The sequence below is a fragment of the Mobula hypostoma genome, chromosome 8 (genome assembly GCF_963921235.1).
Source record: "Mobula hypostoma chromosome 8, sMobHyp1.1, whole genome shotgun sequence".
Taxonomy (NCBI): Eukaryota; Metazoa; Chordata; class Chondrichthyes; order Myliobatiformes; family Myliobatidae; genus Mobula; species Mobula hypostoma.
The window spans coordinates 102,997,572-103,005,238 of NC_086104.1; the positions used below are offsets into that span (position 1 = coordinate 102,997,572).

General features: G+C 46.2%; 1 long non-coding RNA gene across 2 annotated transcripts; it reads right to left on the reverse strand.

The window, feature by feature from the left end:
- Window positions 1–1,626: 1,626 nt before the first annotated feature.
- On the reverse strand, window positions 1,627–5,802 carry LOC134350809 (uncharacterized). 2 transcript variants are annotated; one of them, XR_010018990.1, is made up of 3 exons: window positions 5,336–5,802; window positions 3,629–4,294; window positions 1,627–2,939 (listed from the first exon to the last, which is right to left on the reverse strand). It is a non-coding gene; the product is annotated as an uncharacterized LOC134350809 (long non-coding RNA). The 2 variants fall into 2 exon arrangements; XR_010018989.1 differs by having other exon boundaries at window positions 3,629–4,297.
- Between the last annotated feature and the right edge of the window lie 1,865 nt (window positions 5,803–7,667).

Consider the following 7,667-nt stretch of genomic DNA (forward strand, 5'->3'; position numbering starts at 1 on the left):
TGCCCACTCACCCAACCTATCCAAGTCACCCTGCATCCTCTTAGCATCCTCCTCACTGCTAACACTGCCACCCAGCTTCGTGTCATCCGCAAACTTGGAGATGCTGCATTTAATTCCCTCATCCAAGTCATTAATATATATTGTAAACAACTGGGGTCCCAGCACTGAGCCTTGCGGTACCCCACTAGTCACCGCCTGCCATTCTGAAAAGGTCCCGTTTATTCCCACTCTTTGCTTCCTGTCTGCTAACCAATTCTCCACCCACACCAATACCTTACCCCCAATACCGTGTGCTTTAAGTTTGCACACTAATCTCCTATGTGGGACCTTGTCAAAAGCCTTTTGAAAATCCAAATATACCACATCCACTGGTTCTCCCCTATCCACTCTACTAGTTACATCCTCAAAAAATTCTATGAGATTCGTCAGACATGATTTTCCTTTCACAAATCCATGCTGACTTTGTCCGATCATTTCACCGCTTTCCAAATGTGCTGTTATCACATCCTTGATAACTGACTCCAGCAGTTTCCCCACCACCGACGTTAGGCTAACCGGCCTATAATTCCCCGGTTTCTCTCTCCCTCCTTCTTTTCGTTTCAAGAAGGCAACGATAATCCCGGTGCCGAAGAAGAGCAAGGTGGCATGCCTGAATGACTATCGACCTGTGGCTCTGACATCAATTGCTATGAAGTGCTTCGAGCGATTGGTTGTGGCACACATCAACCACAGCCGACCGGTCAACCTCGACGCTTTGCAATTCGCCTACCGGAGCAACAGGTCAATGGCAGATGCCATCTCTCTGGCCCTACATTCCTCCTTAGAACACCTGGAGAATAAAGACACATACGTAAGGCTCCTTTTCATTAACTACAGCTCTGCCTTTAATACCATCATTCCAAATAAACTGATTTCTAAGCTCCAGAACCTGGGCCTTAGCACTCAGATCTGCAGCTGGATCTTCAACTTCCTCACAGACAGGACCCAGGCTGTAAAAATAGGGGACAAGCTCTCCTCTACAATCACTCTGAGCACCAGTACCCCACAAAGCTGTATACTCAGCCCCCTGCTGTACTCACTGTACACCCATGATTGTGTAGCCAAGTTTCCATCAAACTCAATATATAAGTTTGCTGATGACACAACAATTGTAGTCCGTATCTCGGGTAATGATGAGTTTGAGTACAGAGAGGAAATTAAGAACCTGGTGGCATGGTGCGAAGACAATAACTTATCCCTCAACGTCAGCAAGACAAAGGAATTGGTTGTTGACTTCAGGAGTAGCGGACCGCATGACCCAATTTACATCGGTAGTGCGCAAGTGGAACAGGTCAAAAGCTTTAAGTTCCTCGGGGTCAATATCACAAATGACCTGACTTGGTCAAACCAAGCAGAATTCACTGCCAAGAAGGCCCAACAGTGCCTTTACGCCCTGAGAAAACTAAAGAAATTTGGCCTGTCCCCTAAAACCCTCACTAATTTTTATAGATGCACCGTAGAAAGCATTCTTCTAGGGTGCATCACAACCTGGTATGGAAGTTGTCCTGTCCAAGACCGAAAGAAGCTGCAGAAGATGGTGAACACGGCGCAGCACATCACACAAACCAATCTTCCGTCCGTGGACTCACTTTACACCGCACGCTGGGAAAATATAATGATTAATGAAGATGAATATAAAAGAGGATAAGGTTGGACAAGTTGGGTCTTTATTCTTTGGAACGTAGAAGGTTGAGGGGGGACTTGATAGAGGTGTTTAAAATTATGAGGGGGATAGATAGAGTTGACGTGGATAGGATTTTTCCATTGAGAGTGGGGGAGATTCAAACAAGAGGACATGAGTTGAGAGTTAAAGGGCAGAAGTTTAGGGGTAACATGAGGGGGAACTTCTTTACTCAGAGAGTGGTAGCTGTGTGGAACAAGCTTGCAGCAGAAGTGGTTGAGGCAGGTTCGATGTTGTCGTTTAAAGTTAATTTGGACAGCGAAATGCACAGGAAAGGACTGGAGGGCTATGGGCTGAGTAAACTATGACTTTAAGATCAGTCGTGGAATGCAAAATAAGCAACTTTCGGGTGCTGAGTGTCTCAAAATCAAGGAATAAACTTTGATGTCAGTTTACTTGTCTCTCAGCTGAGTTTTATCTGTGCTCATCCACAGGTAGCAGTGCACTGTAGAAGTCTGGGCTGTACATGGATTTGAGGCATTTAGAGAAGTCTTTACCCAGTTATTCTCAGCATATGTGAAAGGAGAAGGAACAGAAAAAAATCAGAAAGCATTTTTCCCATTTTTAAAAACATTTCAAATATTACATGGATTGTGACATTCAGTCACTCTGCATACTCATCATATGGAATTGTATGTCTAATTTTGGCAGAAATGTTACTTTAACTTTTAGTAAAATGAATTATCATTTACTCCAAAAGATTTTCATTGATTAAAAAATACTGTGATTGATTACCATTTTTACAAATCTACAAGACAAGGCTTCTGTTGGTCTTATAAAAATTTATCCTGAAATTGTAATCAATACAACAAATGCTTCAAATACAAAAGAAATATAAATAATAATAATAATAATAATAATAACTAAGCAATAAATACTGAGAACACAGGCTGAAGAGCCCTTGAAAGTGAGTCCATTTGTGTGGGAACAGTTCAGTGATGCGACGAGTAAAGTTATCTCCTCTGCTTCAAGAGCCCGATCGTTGAGGGGCAATAACTGCATCGGAACCTGGTAGCCTGAGTCCTGAGGCTCCTGTATCTGATGGCACCAGTGAGAAAGAGCATGTCCTGGGTGATGGCAATCTCTGATGATGGATGCCACTTTTCTGCGACCATTCTCCTTGAAGATGTGCTCAAAGCGGCCCAGGTGAGTCCTGTAGCCGTTCCTCTGCCTCCTGTGACCACTCCTTAATTCAGCACTTCTTTTGGAATGAGCAGGTCTACAAATGTAACCACATGCACACATCAGTTCCACAGTTATAATTCACTTCTCAAAGCAACTTTCAATTTTGCTTCAGATCAGACTATAGCACATTAATGTTTAACAGTAATTCAAATGTTTGAAGAGGGAAAAAGAGATTGGTGAGCTTTCACTCTAATCTCTGCTCAGAAACAGTACTCAAAGCTATGATGCATTTTTTTCACCTCTGTACAGGATCACTCACCTGGAATGCAAGGGACGGGGAAACGGTTTTTCCAAGACACTTGCCTTAAACTCATTGGGTTCCTATTGGAGAGGATACTATTGGAAATGATTCCTAGAGACAGCATTTACCAGTGTTTGAATGAAAGAGACCTACGGCTTAGAAACCACCCCTTCGGGCAACCTAGTGTATGCCAAACTATTATTATGCTGAGTCCGATTGAGGTGCACCTGGACCATTACCCTCCATACCTCTCCCACTGTGTACTGATCCAAAATGTTATTATATGTTGTAATCAAACCCACAATCACCCACTTCTGCCAGCAGCTCGTTGCACACTCTCACCATTCTGGGTAAAAAAATTCCGTCAGAGATTGGAGAGAGTATTCGGTCATATTCCCCTTAAACATTTCACATTTCCCTTAACCCCTGACCTCTAGTGCTAGTCCCATACACTCTCAGGAAAAAACCCTGCTTGCATTTACCTTTGACTTTTCGCAGCCAGCAGGTCACTCCAGAGAAGTGGAATCTTCTCCGTTGCAGACTGTCACTCTCAGAGGCCGGCTTGCAGTCTTCCCCTGCTGACTCAGCTGTGGTCGTTCCTTCTCCCTGGAGGTGCCTGGTTCCACTTTTTCTGCACCTTCCCCCGCAGACATGTCCAGCTCTGGCCTGGAGCTCTCAGCTTGGGCATCAGGGATAGCCAGCTTCTGGCAGGAGGAGGTGGTTGATTCCAACTCTATCATACAATGGGCAGCCTCTTTCAGTGCCTCTTGGATAATGCTGGTTGCCATGGCATCTGCCCATGGAACCAGTCTCTCTGCTGTTGTTTCCTGCACCTTGCCTCCTTTCTTGGACATCTTCCTGCCATATAACAATTTCCTCAGAGGCACACAAGCGGCTGTTGACCAGGTTTTTCCTTCCCCTTGCCCGGGGCTCTTGACTTTCTCCAATGATTTTTCAATTTGCCCCAGATCAGGGTCTTGCGAGGTGCTGGCCTTTGCATCATCCCAATGCTCTTCAACGGGACAACTTTGCTTTGAAATTCAGCATCTTTTACTGTTGGTTGGAGTTCGACTTTTATATCACCCTCTTTTTTGGGGACCGCAAACATATGAATGATAAACAGGCTGCTGAGCCCAGGCGGTGATGGCCTTCTTGCAGGAAGAAGAGAAGAACAAGGTTAACTAAGTTCTGCCTATCAAATATAGACACTACTGAACCGATTAACACCATTGAATAAGAACTCTGTCCATTTCTGGTTGAAGCTCTGATGATTTCAAACAAACGTCAAGGTGCATCATAAAACACCCAGGATTAAAGTGCCTCCAAACTACTAAAACACTACATGATGCACTGCAAACTCTCAATTTCCTCCTGAATTGGTCAAGGTTTTAATTCTCCTTTAGTTTATCTGATGAGACCCCCACAGATGGGTATGACCAATATGACAGTGCATCTGGCTGTAACATCCATCAATGTTCAGAGATGGAAAAAGCTGGAGAGAGCAGTGGACTCAGCCGATACATCACTGACACGTCCCTCTCCACCATCAGAGATTCCTACCAGGCTGAGCAGCACAAAGGACCAATCAGCCCACTCGTGCTTCGATTTATGTCCCTGTCCGATGTCAGCATTTGTCATCCACCCTGACTGGGTGTCAACTGATATCTGTTTGATTGTAGGAGATCTGTTATCCTTCGTACAGTCAGTGTCCAGTCCCACATTCAGTGTTGGGCTGGGACTGGTTAGACTGACTGTAGAAAGGACAACAGATCTCCTTAAATGAAACAGATATTAGTTGAAACCCTGATGATTTCCATCAGGTCATTACAGAGTTTTCTCACAATATCGATTATTTACAGAAACTTGCCCTGCACATCTCCTGTGAAATTAAACCATCTCACTTTATCAGCCAGCCTACCAACGTTGAAGCATTTCGAACGTGGGAGAAAGATTCCTTTCCTCTTCCATTCAACCTTTTCTGTTCTCTCTTTGCCTCTCAGAACCTTCTAACTCAGCCCACTCCGCTCCACAGAAAGCGACACACATTTGTCCCACCTCTCACAACACCATATGCCCGCTAATCCAGATTCATACACACACACACACACACACACACACACACACACACACACACACACACACACACACACCACATCTCTTCTTACGGACTCCCTTCTCCTGGCGCTCACCTTGCCGTCTGCCCCTTCTTTTGCGAGATGGTCGCTGGTCTCGGGTTTCTCCTCCTCTCGTTCCCGATGGCTGTCCAACAGACTGGGAAGGGCGAGTTCCTGAAGAGATCCGCCCAGTTCCATTTTCTGAAAGTTACCACAACTCTCCACAGACAATAATGATGAAAGGAACGGAACAGCCCACTCCTCGTCGATTGTCGATACGATGGTTTTCCCCGCTTGGGGTCGGGCTCAACAATCAATCTGGTTTCCCTCAGACAACACAGTAACTCTCCTCACACCTGTGGATCAGATGGACGGTGGACTTTTCACAACTCTGGCGACCTACTGGATTGTGATTCTTCTTCGTTCTCGGAATTCGGCCGGACAGTAACTTTCCTTTCAACTGCAGGGTCGGATAGTGCAATCGCTCTCTTTACCAGCGGCGTCTGGTTAGACACGACGTCTCCCCTCACCCACAAGTTCCAACGACACTGACTCGTCTCAAAACTAAACAATGCCTTATCTAACCCCCTCCCCCAACGTCAGGTCAGACGCGACAATGGACCCCTCCCCCAACGTCAGGTCAGATGAGAAAAGGCCCCCTGGGTCATGTTGGACAGTGGCTCAATATCCACCCCCGCCCGTCGACGTGGGTCGGATTGGCCCTACCCTCTCTGTTCCTCTGAGAAACAAAATTACTGTTATTTACAAAACTATGTCTCTTGGAACTTCGACATCACTACAATACTACAACATAAACACTAGGGACAATAACACTAACTGACACAGACTAAATTAAAATGTTCCCATCCTGATCTGGGATGCTATTTAACCCCTGTCCCGGAACACTTGCGGGGTATCCGAGGTCACGGCGTGCTTTTCCTCCAGGGTTACCCGGGCACCCACACACCCCGGATAATTCCCGGGCAGTCAGTCTCCAGGACCCGTTAGCTACCCTGGCCAGCCCCAAAGAGCAAGTTTACTGAGACATCCTCCTCTCTCCTTTCACCCCACCGAACTGCATTAGCAAATATGAAGAGGGTCAGGCTAAAATGCGAGCACAAGACGAGGAGCAGCCCTTCAGAAATGCAAATTGGGACTGCAGCCTCGCACTCTCCATGTACACGTGGTAGGTACATGGTCTCTTCTGATCCGCAGAAGCAACGATGTGCAAGTTTATGAACTAATTGCAGGGCACAGCACAGCACAGCAGATCCAACCCAGGTCCGAGTAAATTCCTGCACATTACTATAGTTTAAATTTTGCAGTTATTCCTCCCAACAAATTCTGTAGTTAATTATAAATTGTCACAATGGGGTGCTGGGAACGGACACAAGTGCAAGACACAGACACTGAAGTACAAGGAACAGGACTTGACTAGAGTAGGGATGTGACAGGATTCAGACCAGGAGCAGGGACAAGAACGCAGACTACTGCTAGGGAAAGTGGGACCAGGGCTAGAAACCATGGACAAGGAGGCAAGGCTACGAATCTGAGCCCGAGACTGGACAAGGACCCAGAACCTGCGTCTTGCCTCGGGCTCGGACCCCAGAACCAGGCAAGGACATGACAGGGTTTCAGGCTGTGGTCTTGCGTCTTGAGCTCGGCTGCAGGCTGGCGACTTGGGTGTTGAGATTGGCGGCAGGCTGGCAACTTGGGTGTTGTGCTTGGCTCGGGATATTTGAGGCTTGGGTTCTTGGAGCTTGGCTGCGGGATCCTCGAGGTTTGGGTTCTTGGAGCTTGGCTGCCGGACGATGCTGAGGATGTTCTATGAGTCTGCGGTGGCCAGTGCGATCATGTTTGCTGTTGTGTGCTGGGGCAGCAGGCTGAGGGTAGCAGACACCAACAGGATCAACAAACTCATTCGGAAGGCCAGTGATGTTGTGGGGATGGAACTTGACTCTCTGATGGTCGTGTCTGAAAAGAGGATGCTGTCCAAGTTGCATGCCATCTTGGACAATGTCTCCCATCCACTACATAATGTACTGGTTGGGCACAGGAATACATTCAGCCAGAGATTCATTCCACCGAGATGCAACACAGAATGTCATAGGAAGTCATTCCTACCTGTGGCCATCAAACTTTACAACTCCTCCAATAGGGTGGTCCTGGACATATTTCCTGGCATAATTTACAGATTACTATTTAATTATTTATCATTTTATTACTATTTAATTATTTCTGGTGGAACTGTAACAAAAACCAATTTCCCCCGGGATCAATAAAGTATGACTATAACTATGACAGTTTGAGGATAAAGGGGAAGCCTTTTAGGACCGAGATTAGGAAAAACTTCTTCACACAGAGAGTGGTGAATCTGTGGAATTCTCTGCCACAGGAAACAGTTGAG